Source organism: Mirounga leonina, unplaced genomic scaffold (assembly GCF_011800145.1).
Source record: "Mirounga leonina isolate KUSES-001 unplaced genomic scaffold, KU_Mleo_1.0 Mir_115, whole genome shotgun sequence".
NCBI lineage: Eukaryota > Metazoa > Chordata > Mammalia > Carnivora > Phocidae > Mirounga > Mirounga leonina.
The window spans coordinates 61,027,009-61,046,074 of NW_023270268.1; positions in this window are offsets into that span (position 1 = coordinate 61,027,009).

The window sequence follows — 19,066 nt, forward strand, 5'->3', positions numbered from 1 at the left end:
TGTGCCAATAAATTTTAGAACTATGATGAAATAAAGAAAATCCTTTAGGGGCACCTGGGTGGCTCAGTCGGTTGAGTGTCAGACTCTTGATTTCAGCTCAGGTCATGATCTTGCGTCAGGCTCTGCACGCAGTGTGGAGTGGGCTTCAGATTCTCTCTCCCTCTCCCTCCCACTCTCTCTCTCTCAAATAAATAAATAAAATCTTAAAAAAAAAAAAAAAGAAATTCCTTTAAAATGCAAATTACAAAAGGTCATTGAAGAAGGAGCAGAAAACCTGAATAGCTCTACATTTGTTTCATTGAAAACATAGTTAAAAACCCTCCCTCAAAAAAGGAAACAAAACTCCAACATCAGATAACGTTACTGGTAAATGCTACCAAAAATATAAAGAAGAAAGACTATCAATTTTATAAAATCTCTTTCAGAAAATTGAAGAGGAGGAAATACTTCTCACCTCATTTTATGTGACCAATATCAATCTGGTATCAAAACAGACAAAGACAATATAAGAAAATTAGGGGCCAAAAAGCCTCATGAATATCCTAACAAAATTTTAGCAAATAAAATCCAGGAATATATACAAAAGATAATAGATTGTGACCATGTGGGTTTTAACTAAACAATGCAAGGTTGTTTTACTATTTTAAAATCAAAGTGATTTATTGTATTTATAGAATACAAAAGACAACCCATGTGATCGACTTAATTAATAGAGAAAAATGTTTGATAAGATATTTTTATGTTTGATAAAACCCAAGAGTTATTTATGGTAAAAACTCTCAGGAAACTGAAAATAGAAGACAACTGCCTCAACCTGATAAAAGGAATCAATGTATTGTTCTCATCATGCAAATACTGAAAAGAGGACAAATATTTCCTCTGTTCCTTTTATTCAATGTTGTATTGCAGACTCTAGCCAACATATTAAGTCAATAGAAGAAAAAAAGGTATACAGTTTAAAATAGTCTACATAGACAACCTTAAAGAATCTGCAAAAATGCCATTAAAACTAGTAAGTCAGGGGTGCCTGGGTGGCTCAGTCGGTTAAGCATCTGCCTTTGGCTCAGGTCATGATCCCAGAGTCATGGGGTCAAGCTCCGGGTCAGGACCCCTGCTGAGCGGGGAGCCTGCTTCTCCCTCTCTCCTTTTGAGCAGGGAGCTTGCGTCTCCCTCTCCCTCTGCCACTTCACCTGCTTGTGTGCTTGCTCTCTCGCTCTCTCTCTGTCAAATAAATAAATAAAATCTTAAAAAAACAAAACAAAACCTAATAAGTGAATTTAGCAAGCTTCCGGGAATCAAGGTCAATATATGAAAGGATACCACATTTTATAAACAATAAACATTTAGAAAATTTAAAAGATCATCTCATTTACAATATTATCAAATAATCAGAAAGTTTAGGGATATATTAATCAAAATAATGAAAATATGTACACTGAAATCTATAAAATATTCCTGAGACAAATTAAGGAGGAGTTAAAAAAAATGGAGATATGTACCATGCTTATGGATCAGAAGACTGAACACTGTTAAGATAGCAATTATCACAAATTGAACTATAGGTACCATAGAATCCCAAGTAAAATCCCAGCAGCACATTTTTCCTTGTTAAAAATTTATAAGCTGATTTCAAAATATGTATGGAACATCAAAAGATGTAGAACAACCAAAAGAACAGTCAAGTTTGAGGACCTGTATTACCTGATATCAAGGTTTATTAAGAAACTACAGTAATGGGGCGCCTGGATGGCTCAGTTGGTTAAGTGTCTGCCTTCGACTCAGGTCATGATCCCAGGGTGCTGGGATCCAGCCCCATGTCAGGCTCCCTGCTCAGCGGGGACCCTGCTTCTCCCTCTCTCTCTGTGGCTTCCCCTACCTGTGCCCCCTCTCTCTGTGTCAAATAAATAAATAAATAAAATCTTGAAAGAAAAAAAAAAGCTACAGTAATAAAGTATTGGTGCAATGATAGACAAATAAATTCAGAAATCGATACATGTATACATTGTCCAGTGCTTTTTTGGCAAAGGCACTAAGGTAACTCAATTGGAAAAAGGATAGTATTTTAAACAAATTGTGCTATAAAAATTAGATATCCACATGGGAAAAAAAATAAACCCAGACCTTTATTTCACACTATACAGAAACATTTGCTTAAAATGGCTAATAACCTTACCTGTTAAGAAGCAAAACCATAAAAATTAACAAGAAAACAAGACAGAAAATATTTGTGAACTTGGGCTAGGCAAATATTTCTTGGATGGAACACAGTATAAGCCATTAAAGAAAAATGAATAAAATGAATTTATTTTGATTTGATAAAAATAAAATATGTCTGTACTTCAAAAGACACTGTTCAGAAAATGAAAACGCATGCCACAGAATGGGTGAAAATATTTGCAGATTTTTTTTAATAAAGGTTCTATATAGGGGCACATGGGTGGCTCGGTCAGTTAAGCATCTGCCTTCAGCTCCGGTCATGATCTCAGTGTCCTGGGATCGAACCCTACGTCAGACTCTCTGCTCAGCGGGGAGCCTGCTTCTCCTCTCTCTCTGCCTGCCACCCCCCCCCGCTTGTGCTCTCTCTCTCTCTTTCTGTCAAATAAATAAAATATTTTTAAAATTTTTTTAAAGGTTCTATGTTGGAAATATGTAAAAATTCTTACAACTCAACAAGAAGACAATGAAAGATGAATAAAATTGGCAAGAGGTTTGAATAGAAACTTTGCCAAAATAAGTTTATAAATGGCTAAAAAGTACACAAAAGTTGATTAGGATTATTAGTCATTAGGGAAATTCAAATGAAAACCAAAGTGAAATATCACACACTAGAATGGCTAAAATTTAAAGGTATATGTCAGGAAGTATGTGGACCAACTAGAACATTCATACAGTGCTGATAGGAATGCAAAATGCACATTCAAAATGGAAAACAGTTTGGCAGTTTCGTGTAAATGTTTGGCTAAATATTTAGCCAAAAGCAATGGAAACATGTTCACAGAAAGGCTTATTCTCAAAGTTCATAGCAACTTTATGTGTAATAGTAAAAAACTGGAAACGATCCACATGTCCATCCTCTTGTATATCCTTAAGAGTGGAATACTACCGAGAAATAAAAAGGAATAAACTTCCTATACACACAACATGGACAAATCTCAAAAACAGATTGAAATAAACCATATACATATTGTATGATATTACTTATATGAATTCTATAAAAGACAAAACAGAGTGACACAGAGCAGATCAGTGGTAGTCGGGGACTGGGGGGTCGATATGAAAACAAAGGGCTGTGCAGGAACTTTTGGTAGTGATGTACATATTCTATATCAGGATTGAGGTGATGGTTACACAATTGTATACATTTGTCAAAATCATCAAATTGTACACCCAAATTTGGTGAATTTTATTGTATGTAAATTATGCCTCAACATAACATAATAAAAAAATATACATTTATTTAGTTTCTCTTGTTTATAACACACATACTCTGGATTGGAGAAGAAAAGCCTGTTTTTTAAAAAAGTATATGACCTACAATTTTCTCTTTTTTTTCTTACCTCTGCTTATTTCTTCAACCATCTTTTAGAACGCCCCTGATTCCCATCTCTCTAGATACAACTGCCTTCTGTAGATCTCTAATTGGAAATCTTAGAAGCTCTTCAAATTCAATTCATCCAATTTCAAATCATCATAGTTGTGCCCATGTATTATGTTTTTTTTGTTTTCTGCTCACGCCTACACGCCAAAGCCAGAACCCTGGATTTTTCCTTTGAGTCCAGCATTATTTCCTCAGCAATCCACAGTTAACTTCGCGTTTTATACCTTTGAAATCTTTCTGCTTCTCTCCATCTGCTCTGCCTCTTCTGCCTGTAGGCCACGTGGTCTCCCTCTTGGAGGACAGCAACAGCCTCCTGGCTGCCCCTCTGCCATCATAGTGATCTCTCGAATTCCAAATCTGATCTGTCATTGGCCCTTCCTGCGGCACCACATTGCCCACAGGATTAAGTTCTAATTGCTTTACATGGGTGTGTAAGGCCACCAATCATCTGCCCTGCTTACCTCTACAATCATAACCCTGACCTCTGCTGCCACAGAGAATTGTCTTCAGTTCTCACAATGTGGCAGGTTTCTGCCCACCTCTGGGAATAGTGGACATTTCCTCTCTCTGGAGCATCCTCTCCTCAACCAACAAGCTTCTCTGTCCCAACCTCACCAGTCTACCAGCTCTTACTCATCCCGCAGTTCTTTACCTTAGATATCACTTCCTCTGGGCACCATTTGATTTTTCTTGTGTTTCTATGGCATCCAGAACCCCTGTCAAAGCATTTACCACAGCAAAATTTTTTGGAAATCTTTAAACCTATATCCCCTTCTAAGCTACAAACTCCACGAAGGCAAAGAACTTTCCATCTTCCTCACCAGATCTCCAGAACCTAACATGACGCATTTTCCATAGAAAACACTCAACTAATAAAGGTTAAACAAGTAAGTGATTCTGCTTTCTCCTCTCACTATCAAAAACATTCGAGTTAATCACATTATTTTTTTTTAATTAAATGCTGAGTCATGTGCTTCGCCTTTGAGCGCATAGTTCAAATACTCCCTGTGGCGAGGTAGCCATTTTTAAGGGTCAATTTAAAAGCATCGTTGGTTGCCCTTTCATTATAGTAATCCCCTCATTTCTCACTTATTCTTTAATTTACAAAAAAACCTTGTGAACATGTGGTGTTAGTAAGTGCCTGTGGTGCAGTTGGGTCAGACAGCTCTCAAGATAATCCATCATTGATCTGCAACTGTCTGTCCATTGCTTGTGCTTCTTACAAGGTGAGAGTGAGGTCTCAGTTTGCATGCAATACGTTTCTTCTGTTTAAAAATGAGTAATAATTTATGTAAAGTTTCTTGTGTTCAAGGCAAAAGCCCTCAGATTGAGAATACATCTTCTCCCTGATAAAGTGTATGGTCATTGTTGGAAATGTTATGTTCTCTACCTCTGCTAGAACATTTCAGTAGATTCTGAGAATGTTTAATGACATTCAAGAAGGTCTATTTTAAGGAGTGGCAAGATGGGGATAGTCAAAGCTAGGGATTTATCTGAGTATAATACAAAATATCTTTCCCTATATTATTATATAGTTTGTCATAGTTCTTGTCTTTAATATTTAGACCTATGAGTAAAGGAGAAAGATTATTTTCTCCTGTCTGGATCAACACTCACTAAAACAGCCTTTACCTCTGATTGCAATAATAACACATATTTCTTATAAAAAGTCTATAGAGATACACACACACACACACACACACAAATACATAGTTACTTCTAGAGAAACAAATGGGATTAAGTGAGGATGTAGGGTAATTTCACTTCATTGGTTTTTTGGGGTGATTTTCTGCATCAGAACGTATTTATTTATGTATTATTTGTTACGGTTAAAAATAAATAATAGAAAAAATGTAAAAATTTGAAAAATATGCTAAAGTAGAAAAATTCTACATATTACTGTTAATATTTTGTATATTTTCTGCTAGTAACACAATTAACCTTTGAACAACACAGGTGTGAACTGTGTGGATCTACTTATATGCAGATCTTTTCAATAAACATAGTACGGTACTGTAATGTATTTTCTCTTCTTTTTGATTTTCTTAATAACACTTGCTTTTCTCTAGCTTACTTTATTATAAGAATACAGTGTATAATGCATATAACATACAAAACACATGTTAATCAACTGTTTATGTTATTGGTAAGGTTTCCAGTCAACAGTAGGCTATTAGAGCTTAAGTTTTTGGGGAGTGAAAAGTTACACGTGGATTTTGGACCGTACAGGGGTCAGCCACCCCTAGCCCCTGTGGTGTTCAAGGGTCAACTGGAGGGGCTCCTGGGTGGCTCAGTTGGTTAAGAGACTGCCTTCAGCTCAGGTCATGATCCTGGAGTCCTGGGATCAAGTCCTGCATCAGGCTCCCTGCTAAGCAGGGAGCCAGCTTCTCCCTCTGACCCTCTCCCTCTCATGCCCTCTCTCTCTCTCTCTCTCTCTCTCATTCTCTCTCAAATAAATAAATAAAATCTTTAAAAAAAAAGGGTCAACTAGATGTATTTATTTATAAAACTTTGGTTATACTCTACTTGTTCAACTCACTTTCTCATGGTTATATTGAATTGCTCACTGACCATAATTTATTTAACCATACTTCTATTGCTGAATATTTTTATGGCAGCATAAACAATGTTGCAGAGAACAAAATGAGCATAAATCTTTTTTAATATCTCAAATTGTTTTCTTAGAATACATTCCTCCAAGTGAATTTGCTGGCTCAAATGTGTGAATATTTGTAAGGCTTTTGTTACATCATATCCATATTACCCTCTAAAAAGCTATGTTATCTTACATTTCTAAAAACAATATATGACTGTCCTCATTTCCCACCACCCTTGCCAATACTGAATAGTATCATTTTTTCATCTTTGCCAGTGTTGCATGTGAAAAGTCTTTTTAAAATTAATATTTTAATATGCATTTCTTCGATATTTCGTGATGTGGACATTTTCTTATACTTTTTGTAACTTATATAGTGAATTGCTTGTTATTTTCTTTTTACAATTTTCCTTTTATAATGTACCACACTAATTTATACAATTCTTCATAAATAAGAACAGTTGCTCTTCATTTTTACTTTATTTTTCAATTATTTTTACTAGTTTACCATTGCTATTTTATTTTATGAGAATAGCTTTTCATATTTATGCTTTTGAATTTATTAACATTTCTATTTTTGATTGTTTACCTTTTGTTTCTACCAAGAAATCAGAGTTTGTCATCTATACTTTTTTTTACTGATTTTATGAGTTTAAAACTATATTTTTTTAACACTTGAATCCATCTGCAGTTTTTAAATGAATATTGTGAGGTGGACATAAAGGTTTATATTTTCTAGTTAATCAACAAATTATGCCATTCCTCCTTCCCATTGATTAAGCCATTCCTCCCCATTGACTAAAATGGATTCTTTATCATGTTAGTAAGCACATGTTCTCTCTGGCCATCTTGGGCTACTTATTCATCCATCTTATTTGACTTATATACAAAATAGTATGTTTATGTTCATTCAAATATGGCATGAATTTCAACTTTTCATCATATGATATTCACTGACCGGAAACAGTTGGGTTGAGTAAAGTGTTGAACATGTGTTAGGTCACTTTCTCAGTTTTTTACTCCCTTCCATTAATTTATCTGTCCTTAGACTAGTACCATGCCAGAGTCATTATTATAGCTTTAATAATGTGACATCTAATTTTGACAGCTCCGTTACTTATTCTTTTATAACTTTTATGTTGCTTCTTTTCACTTATTTATTCTTCCATAGGAGTTTTGGGACCCATTTTATTGGAATTGTTTTAAATTTGTTCATTTAGCTGGGGACACTCACATCCTTATAATATTTGCATTCAGGAACATGACATATATCTATATAAAATCAACCTAACCCAGTTTCTCAATAAAATTTTACATTTATATAGATACTCTCAATATATTATTGAGTTTATTCTTAAGCACAATTTTATGTCTTTTTAAAAATTCATTTCCTTTTCCCATTTTGTTATTCTAAATGGACTATGATTGGTTATTACTCCAGTGAGGCTATCTCTGAAGCCTGAAAATAGGTCAGAATCTCTTCTCATAGGAGGAGTCACTAACCCATTCTTATCAGGAAGAAATGACCACCACAAAGTGAATAGATAACAGAAAATACCATGTAATGATCTTGGAGGTGTTGTCCAGTCTGAAAGGGATGGCTACTCATCAGCTTCAGCTATTGTTGCTAGTCAGGACTCTGGGATTCTGACTCCACAGGAGAAGATGGAAATCCAGTTTCATGTGAAATGAGCTCAGAGTTTCTAAGTAATTATAAAGGCACATAAGGAAAGCTCAACATAAAAAAAAAAGTAGTAATATCCTAGTAAAAACAGGAAGTTTTCTGTGTATATTATTTATTCCAATAATATTTATTGAGTACCTATTATGTATCATATTCTATAGAGAAAAATGATAAATATATTAGTCAGCTTGGACTACTATAACAGAATGCCATATACTGGATAGCCTAAACAACAAACATTTATTCCTCACAGTTCTGGAGTCTGGAAAGTCCAAGATCAAGACCCTGGCAGATCTTCTGTCTAGTGAGCTTCCCTGGCTGGAAATATACCATGTGTCATTAATGCATGTATATTGTCAAGCATTAATGCCAGAAAAGTAATGCATCTAAGAAGAAGACAATGCAAGCTCCACGTTTGGCACCTTTCCTGGACTCTGCCCTATGCCCTCCTTCCCTTGGTTGATTTTAAATCTATATCCTCTCCCTGTAATAAATCATTACCATGAGTATAATCACTTTCAGTGAGTTCTAGCAAATGATCAGACCTGAAGGTGGACTCTTGTGGGGACTGTTCCCTCTAAACTTTTACAGTTGGCCTAAAACCTCACACTGGTCATTTGGGTTAAAGCCCTAAATGACCTGACCCTTAAAGCAAACATACACACAGACAGAAAAGGTATCAAATCTAGTTTTTTAGTTTTCACTGATAATGAAATAAAGGCAGTCAAGAAAATACTGGATCTTTACTTGGAGTAATTTTTGTAAATGACATAGAGAAAGCAGACTGAAATATATAGAATAAGAATTGAATAGATCAGCATAGATCAAAATGATAATAATGATTATAGGAACACATCACATCCTACATGTCTGAAGTAAGTCCAGCTCAATGTACTCTAACACCACTTATAACTGAGATGACAAAACCATGTGGTAATCGTGGAAAATCACATAAAAAAACAAATATCTAGTTTCAAAACTGGATAAGATAAGGGATTTTATAATTGGTGTGTACATATATATTTGTGGAAAAATTAAAGGAGATCAAGTTTTTATTGATAGTGAACAAAATCTCCTAAACGATCCATGGGAAGCACACTAAGCTCTAGCTTAGGTTCACTAATAATGATCTCATCCAGAATACAACCTTCTCTCTGTTTGAGAGCTACCTGATTAATTTAGTTATCAAAAGTGAGACCTGAGGCTGCCCAGAGAGAAATATGATTCTATTCCAAATGATTCAGGAAACACATTCTGAACATTAGTTCAAAAGTGATAAACTGGATAATACTGAGAAGATGATTAAAGAAGACAAAAGAAAATGAGTAGACATTTCTAATCTACATTAAAGAAGGTTTGAGGTTAAGACAGTATCCTTCAAATGTTTGAATAATCATTATATAGAAATACACACAACTCCACCTGTATGGCAGTGATAGGTGGAACCAATTCTAGTGTGCAGTGATCTCCATGTAAGTAGAACTTTCTTTTTTTTTTTTTTTAAAGATTTTATTTATTTATTTGACAGAGAGAAACACAGCGAGAGAGGGAACACAAGCAGGGGGAGTGGGAGAGGGAGAAGCAGGCCTCCCGCGGAGCAGGGAGCCCGATGTGGGGCTCGATCCCAGGACCCCGAGACCACGAACCGAGCCGAAGGCAGACGCTTAACGACTGAGCCACACAGGCGCCCCGGAAGTAGAACTTTCTAATAATCATAGCTGTCCAAGGGTAGAATGAACAAATAGGTATCCTTTGGGGTCAGGTGGGGAAGCATTTGTCTAAGCATAGAGAACTCAATATAATTAAGTGGTTTTAACCAATAAATTTTATTTAATCTTGAAACTGATTTTAAAGAGTCATCTTTAATCACAACCAAACCTTCAGGTTCCATATCTTCTGATTTGTATTCCTAGCCCAGGACAGGTTAGAAGTAGTAAATTAGAAGTGGGGAGAAGTGGTTGCCAGAAATGACCTAACATTATAAAATTCTTAATATGTGTTTTACATATATTATCTGATTTATTCCTTAGAAAAAGGTTACTATTAAGCCAATCTCTCCTTTTGTAAGAAGAGAGATAAGTTCAGGCATTGAAAGAAACCACCCAAGGTCAAACAGCTGCTAAATAAGAGTACACATTCTCTCCAACCTAGATCCCTCTTCCAATGGCTGTGTTGTTTCTCAAACCACCTCTTTCTAACAGCAGGAAATGAGAGCCAACAATAAGTCAGTGAAGGAATGACAGAGACTTTCTGTAAATCAGATTTAATACCTTACAAAGCACAGCTGTCTGGGGCCATTTAGTGTGCATATAAACAATCTCTCCTATTTCAAAAAGCTCTTGAATGTGTCACTGAATTATAAGAGTACACTAACTAAAGTTCATTTTAGTATACAAGCTCCACATCATCAAGAAAATATGGAGGTGTAGGGGCACCTGGGTGGCTCAGTCGGTTAAGTATATGACTCTTTTTTCCTTATTTTATTTTTTTTAAACTTTCTCTGTTTATTTTTATTTTTTTCATTAACATATAATGTATTATTTGTTTCAGGGGTACAGGTCTGTGATTTATCAGTCTTACACAATTCACAGCACTCACCGTAGTACATAGCCTCCCCAATGTCTATCACCCAGCCACCCCATCCCTCCCACCCCCCACCACTCCAGCAACCCTCAGTTTGTTCCCTGAGATTAAGAGTCTCTTATGGTTTGTCTCCCTCTCTGGTTTCGTCTTGTTTCATTTTTCCCCTCCCTTCTCCTATGATCCTTGTCTTGTTTCTCAAATTCTTCATATCAGTGAGATCATATGATACTTGTCTTTCTCTGATTGACTTATTTCGCTTAGTATAATACCCTCTAGTTCCATCCACGTTGTTGCAAATGGCAAGATTTCATATTTTTTTTTATGGCTGCATAATATTCCATTGTATATATACCACATCTTCTTTATCCATTCCTCTGTCAATGGACATCTGGGCTCTTTCCACAGTTTGGCTATTGTGGACATTGCTGCTATAAACATTGGGGTGCATGTGCCCCTTCAGATCACCACATTTATCTTTGGGGTAAATACCCAGTAGTGCAATTGCTGGGTCGTATGGTAGCACTATTTTCAACTTTTTGAAGAACCTCCATACTGTTTTCCAGAGTGGCTGCACCAGCTTGCATTCCCACCAACAGTGTAGGAGGGTTCCCCTTTCTCTGCATCCTTGCCAACATCTGTTGTTTCCTGACTTATTAATTTTAGCCATTCTGACTGGTGTGAGGTGGTATCTCATTGAGGTTTTGATTTGGATTTCCCTGATGCCGAGTGATGTTGAGCACTTTTTCATGTGTCTGTTGGCCATTTGGATGTCTTCTTTGGAAAAATGTCTGTTCATGTCTTCTGCCCATTTCTTGATTGGATTCTTTGTTCTTTGGGTGTTGAGTTTGATGAGTTCTTTATAGATTTTGGATACTAGCCCTTTATCTGATATGTCATTTGCAAATATCTTCTCCCATTCTGTTAGTTGTCTCTTGGCTTTGTTGACTGTTTCCTTTGCTGTGCAAAAGCTTTTTATCCTGATGAAGTCCCAATGGTTCATTTTTGCCCTTGCTTCCCTTGCCTTTGGGATTGTTTCTAGGAAGAAGTTGCTGCAGCTGAGGTCAAAGAGGTTGCTGCCTATGTTCTCCTCTAGGATTTTGAGGGACTCCTGTCTCACATTTAGGTCTTTCATCCATTTTGAGTCTATTTTTGTATGTAGGGTAAGGAAATGGTCCAGTTTCATTCTTCTGCATGTGGCTGTCCAATTTTCCCAGGACCATTTGTTGAAGAGACTGTCTTTTTTCCACTGGACATTCTTTCCTGTTTTGTCGAAGATTAGTGGACCATAGAGTTGAGGGTCCATTTCTGGGTTCTCTTTTCTGTTCCATTCATCTATATGTCTGTTTTTGTGCCAGTACCATACTGTCTTGATGATTACAGCTTTGTAATAGAGCTTGAGGTCCAGAATTGTGATGCCACCAGCTTTGCTTTTCTTTTTCAACATTCCTCTGGCTACTCAGGGTCTTTTCTGGTTCCATACAAATTTTAGGATTATTCCATTTCTTTGAAAAAAATTGATGTTATTTTTTTAGGGATTGCATTAAATGTGTAGATTGCTCTAGGTAACATAGACATTTTCACAATATTTGTTCTTCCAATCCATGAGCATGGAACGTTTTTCCATTTCTTTGTGTCTTCCTCAATTTCTTTCATGAGTATTCTATAGTTTTCTGAGAACAGATTCTTTGCCTCTTTGGTTAGATTTATTCCTAGGTAGCTTATGGTTTTGGGTGTAATTGTAAATGGGATTGACTCCTTAACTTCTTTCTTCTGTCTTGTTGTTGGTGTATAGAAATGCAACTGATTTTTGTGCATTGATTTTATATCCTGCCACTTGACTGAATTCCTGTATGAGTTCCAGCAGTTTGGGGTGGAGTCTTTTGGGTTTTCCACATAAAGTATCATATCATCTGCAAGGAGTGAGAGTTTGACTTCTTCTTTGCCGATTCAGATGTCTTTTATTTCTTTTTGTTGTCTGATTGCTGAGGCTAGGACTTTTAGTACTATGCCGAATAGCAGTGGTAATAGTGGACATCGCTGTCGTGTTCTTGACCTTAGGGGAAAAGTTCTGTTTTTCTCCATTGAGAATGATACTCGCTGTGGGTTTTTCATAGATGGCTTTTATGATATAGAGGTATGTACCCTCTACCCCTACTCTCTGAAGAATTTTAATCAAGAAAGGAAAGCATATGACTCTTGATTTCAGTTCAGGTCATGATCTCAGGGTCTTGGGATAGAGCCCCGTGTGGGGCTCCACGATCACTGGGGAGTCTGCTTGAGATTCTCTCTCACCCGCTCCCACTGCCCCTCCCCCTCCCTGTGCACATGCTTTCTCTCAAATAAATAAATCTTTAAAAAAAAAAAGAAAGAAAGAAAATATGGAGGTGTGTTCAGTATACTATGCCTAGGAAGATCAATGCCATTGCCATTGTTCAGGAAGAATTTCCTTTGTTCCCATTGCTTCAGAAAATTACATTGATTGAGGTTCGCATAAAAGTCCTTCAATGTGTTCTGTGATGGAGTTCAGAAGTTTGCCTGAATCATCTGTGGACAATATAGATATGTGATAATGGCATCAGGATTGTTTGGTTTCAAGTGACAGAAATTCAAAGACAATAAAGGAAACATCCAAGTCTGTTTTTCCAACCTCACGAAGGACAGAGGTATAGCTAAGCCTCAGAGAAAAGTGGAGAAAATGACTGGTCTTGCCCAGGAATCTTTCTTTCCATCTTCTTTTTACTGTGGCTTCTCTCAGCGTTATCTTCTCCTGCTGAAGACTGGCTTCCTCCATGCTGTGGATAACACGGCTGCCAGCAGTATTTTGGCATTACTTCTTGCATCTACTACCATCACTCTAAATTACAGAGACTACACCTTGTCTTAGTCCTATTTGAAAATCATGGATAAGGACTCGAATTACTTAATTTACTTTAAGTGTTGAACAGTGAGCCAATCAGTTTGCAAAGAATCAAAATGGTCTCTGAGGGACCGATCTGTAAATTAAGGCCATGCCCAGATTTAGAAATTATAGGCCAGGGAGACACTACAATGAGCACCTATTACATTTGGCGTCCATTGAATTAGAAATTTTTAGGGAAAATTCTACCAAAACATGAACAAATTTTTAACATAAAAAATTAAGCCCACTTAATGGAATAAGCTTCAATGATCTAGAAGATATACTTATTTCAGACATTTCATTGTTTAATGATATGGGACAAAACATATATTATTTAGTCAAGGCCTTTTTCCAATAGTGTCTTAGCATTACTAGAGAATTAAATTGCTAAACTGGGAAAATAAAACTTAGGAAAAACAAAGTCTTTTCATATTCATAGTGAAAAACTGAGTCCTTGATAAAACGAGCTTGTCTAAGAGATTTCTGTAAAATATTCCAAGATCTGTTTCATATTCTTCTAGCTCAGTTGTTGTAAAACATTACTATATGAGTTGAGGTGAAAGTGGGTAATATTATTCCCTTTTACTGAGGCACAAGCCAAAATTCAGTGAAAGCAATGCATGGAAATGTATGTTAATCATTAGAAGAGGCTTAAAAATGTATGTTCCAATGACATGCTATATAGATACAGTTCTTAACTGGAATACTATTTATTCATGTGAAAATTCAAGTTGCTGCCACTGAAAGTTTATGCCGAAGGCAAATTGTCAAATCTGAAATGTAAGGCCTAAGAGCTGGTCTTGGATAGATTAAAAAAACACACGGCAAATAGACTGCATTGTTGTAGGCTAAAGCTCATTTTCAGAAATACATTGCTCAGCACTAAAGTGGACAGTCTAATCAGGTCCTCTGCAGAAACAGCAAGATTTTTACAAATGAAAGAAAATCTACAGAGATGAAGCTGTGACTGGAAAATTTGATCCACATGGTTGTATTTTTAGATCTGTCAAAGATTGACCTCTGTTTGCAGTTTTCCTAGCAATAGTTTAATGTAAAATTAGCCTATATGTAGCATTTCTATATTTCATGGAATTGTGCTATAAATTATACCTTATCTATTATTTCTAGAAAGGTCAAATATTCTCTTTGTTAGTTGCAAATATTTCTTCTTTTTAAGCTATGCAAATGGTAGTTAGCGTATTCTGTATACATTTTGTGTAGGATTCTGGTTAATTAACCTAAAATCCTTATCTGTGATGAGAAAGCTTGGTGGAAATTTACAGAGGATAGAATGTACTATTTTGTTGCCTTCAGAATATCTAAAGGGTAAAGAGATGGTGAACATATGGGGAAATTCTCACCACTGGAATCCAAACAAGAAGATTTCTTATTTTTTCATCAGTATGTGGGAAAATCTTGGATGTGGAAAAATAGCAACTTCTCCATATTTAAAACAGACACAACCTGGTTGTTTTCACAGGCATATCATTATTATTTCATAGATAAGTGAGTATATAAGTGTGTCAACACATACATACATGTGTGTGGGTACGTAACATGGTGACCAGGAGAAAAAAGCTCTAGAGTAAAACCATTATCCTATTTTAAAGTATGCTTTTACTAAACCTATTATTGGCAATTCAGTTGACAATCATATTACTGTGTGACATTCAAATGTCAAATGCATATCTCATTTTCAACTAAGACCATTACATCATTCCTTGTCAAATGCACTGAAATATGGCTAGGTCTAGCTCTGATTAGATAAGGGACCTCATGCTGGTGTTAGCAAATCCAACCCCAGGGATTGATTCCCAAGCTGAGGGAAATGGCAAAGTTATTATTGATGATGGTGCCAAAGCTAACAGGTTTCACATGTCCTTCATGAACATATGGCTACAACCCCAACAGCGACACCATTAAGAGCCATTTGTTCAAGTGTCCTAGAATCATTGCTGAAGAAAGGTGAAAAATTTATAAATTTTAAATACCCATCAGTACAGAAGTTTGTCCAACTCATTGTAGGTTGCCTGGTTCACTGCACTTACTGAATCGTATGAAAAATAATCCTTCATCTTTGTGCAGGAGTTTGTCTCATTATAGAGACCATATAACAAGTACGTTAGAATCCAAGTCTGGGGTTTGAGTCTGAGCTCTGTGCAGTCCTGGCTGCATGACTTTGGTAAAGTTCTTAATTTCTTTAAACATCAGTTCTTCTGCACAATTGTGATTATTATGAAAATAAAATGAAATCATGTATAACCAATAAATGGTAGTTCTTCCTATTATGTTCTTTAGCCTTTTCGCAACTTCATGAAATATGTAAGGTACACAGTATAGTCTTGTTCTAGATCAAGAAACAAACCCAATGAGGGAAGTGGCTTGTCCAAGGTCACCAGGCTAATAAGGGTGAAAGAGAATCGAGCCCAGGTCTCTTGTTTTGAAATCCAGTATTCTTAAAGTATCTGTGGAGGAACAGAAATCCTGTAAATTAGACTATAATTAAGGTACTACCACACTTACGGAGGCCAAGTGAAATAGTGAATTGGTTCAATTACCTCAATGATTCAAGCCCAAAAGTACCAAAACACTTTTATGTAATACGTCTGAATGTATCAGACCAAATATCTGAATAATTGCTCAATTACTCATATCATTTTGAATGTATGTATAAATCTGATCTTTTTTGTGGGGGAGGGGATGAGGGTAAGCTCTGAATCATGTCTCCAATCTTTCTAACATAAATAGAGAGTATTATTTTTCATTTTCCCCTTCTAATTTGTTCAAAATCCAGTGGCTTTTTTTATTATTAAATTGAAGTTTGTGGATAAATCGTAAAATCTTTACTGAAATATGGTACTTCCAACTGTAATTTTGGTTTGAATTAGACTGCTTACAAGGAACACAACTTCATACAAGAGTGACAAGCCATGACCTTCTTTGTAGGTGTGTGTTGGGGGTAGGGCATAGTTAGAAATCCTTTCAGCTTTTACTGTTAGTGCAGAATCAAATTCTGATCCTGGAGAAAATGTTTCAACCCTGTTAAAAGGGGTTATATTCAAATTAGCCCAAGACAATTCTCATATCAGGAATGAGCCAAAATTACAGTTATTTGAAACTAAAAGAAACCTACCCCCTCTTTTTTTTCCCTTCTGATCTTTACAAACCACATACCTATTTCAAGATAGAATTAAATTCTTCTGATTATATTTCCTTAGCTACAGCCCTGAATGGAACATAATATCAGCATTGAAATAGAAAGTAGTGACATTTGGAAAACAACCAACAAAAGTTTTTCAAACTATAGAAATACACATCAATTAAAACAAATCGGGCATAGTTAAAAATCTCATGTCTGTACTAAAAACACATCTGTCAGCCTACCATCATTTATGTTTTATAATAAATATAGTGCTTAGCAAGATATGGGAATAACATTACCCTGGATTGACAAGCCTATTATACTTTGAATAGATACTACACAGAAAGTGGGGGAGCAAGTGCCTTCGTTTCCCTGTGAAGCCTGTTTAGTAGAATGATCCCTAGAGATGAGGAAGGAAGAGGTTCAGACATAATTAGGGCCCATGTGAAAGGCTATGTTCAGTATAATGGTGTGGGTGTAAGTCTCTCCGTGATAGTGTGCCGATCCTCTCTTAGGGTTGCTAATAAGTTCTCTGTCCCTCTCATCAAGTTCCTGGCCTTTGCTATAAAACCTGTCCAAACTGGAAGGTCCTTTCAAACTAGACAACTTTGTGCCCACAAAGCAGGTAAGCTGGCCACTCTCCTGGCTGTGACGAGTTCTATCTTCGGAATTTTCAACCTCTGTATTTAAGTCTCTGCGCTCTGCTTCGCCATGTATTTGCTTGGGGACCAACTGAGCCAGGGAGCAGCATCTTTGAAGAAGAGATTGGCGGGTGAAGCGCCTCACACGTAATAGAAACTTCATAGACCTTTACTGACCAGACATGAAAGGAAGCCTCAAAAGCAGAAAAGAGAAAATGATTAAATACAGGAAGTGGTTACAGTTTGGGGGTTTTTTTTTAAGGGGAAACCATGCCCACTTATAAACTTGCCTTGCACCAAGCACAATCCGAAACCGCTTTTTTCCTCACCTTCATCTAGAAAGGCCACATGATGAATCAAATAAGTTAGACGAAAAAGGCGGGGGGGGCAAAAAAAGCTTTTGCCAAATTATGATTGCTAAAATGCTGATTAAAAAAAAGGTTTTGTTTAAACAGCTGTCCTTTCTATATATTTGGCCCCCAAATTCTGCCTCTAAGAATTTTTCATAAGAAAATAAACACAAATGTGCTCTAAACTCCAAGTCTGTAAAAGAATTTTAACAAAAATTAAAATAGAGGACTGGTTGGAAATATCATGATATATGCATATATACAATGGAATAAAATGCAGCCATTAAAATGATGATATTAAACATTTTAATTTAGTCTCTGCATATTTGTTCAGTTCTTAACTGTGGGCCAGAATCTGGCCAGTCGCTGGCAACAGCAGTATCTGCATTCGGAAACCTTGCATATACCTGAGATAAGGGTGGACATATATTAGCTGAAAAAAAAAAAAAGATTACAGGATATTATGCTTTTGATTTTGTTAAATATGTTATTTAAATACACACACACATACATATATATATATATATATATACTCATACACATTTATATATGCTTATTGCACCTTTAGTTATTGCTGCATAACAAATCACCCAAAACAACAGTCATTAATTATCACTCATGCATTTGTGCATCACTGTAGGCTTGTGGATTGGCTGGGACAGTTCTGCTCCACATGTTTCTCATCCTCTTTAGAACAGCGGGCTAGCCCGAGCATGTTCTTTTTATGGTAGCGACAGAGGTACACGAGAGAATAGAAACAAAGACAACCTCTTTAGGTCCAGGCATAAGAATATACAACGAAAAAAAAAAAAGAATATACAACGAAAAATGTAGAAAAACCCCAAGATGCTTAGGCAGTAACATTAGTTATTTGAATGATAGGATTAGGTATGAATTTTAATTTCTTCTGTTTATTTTTTCTGAAGTTACAACAAAAACATACTTTTTATAATCAAATCCCAACAAACACTTAGTTTAACTATTTCACCAAACTGAATTTTCAGAATTTCCTATTTTTGTCCCTTTTCATAATAATTCATAGAGAAAGGAGAACGACTGGAGAAAGAAGACCTAATATTTCATGATGTCCATCCATATGTCAATAGATCATAATTATAATTACCTAACCATTGCCTGGCCTGACTTTGAATGTGAACCCTGAACCACTGATAAACTTAGAGTGGTAGAGAATTGCAAATGTAGTATCATCCCTGTTTATTTATTTACTTTCTTCATTTAAGAAAAACCAAGCACTTGCATTTCAGTTGGCTTACAAAGATAATAATGTCCTTAGATTTACTTTATTTGCATGTATACAACTGTTTTGATACGGAAGGAAACTAGATGGCACCTTGCATGCTGTTAACTGCTTCTCAAAGGATGTGTGGTCCTTGGCTTCACAGCCCTCCCGTGATGGCGCACAGCAGGAATGCTTTAGGTCCCATCTGCCTTTTTTTGCTTTCTGTGCTCATTTAAGTGGGTGTTTTTTTCTTGTCCTATTGACTGGTTTAGAAAGCCTTTTTTTTCCCTCCTTTTTTGGTGCCATGATTACATTGAATGCTTGATGTTTCTA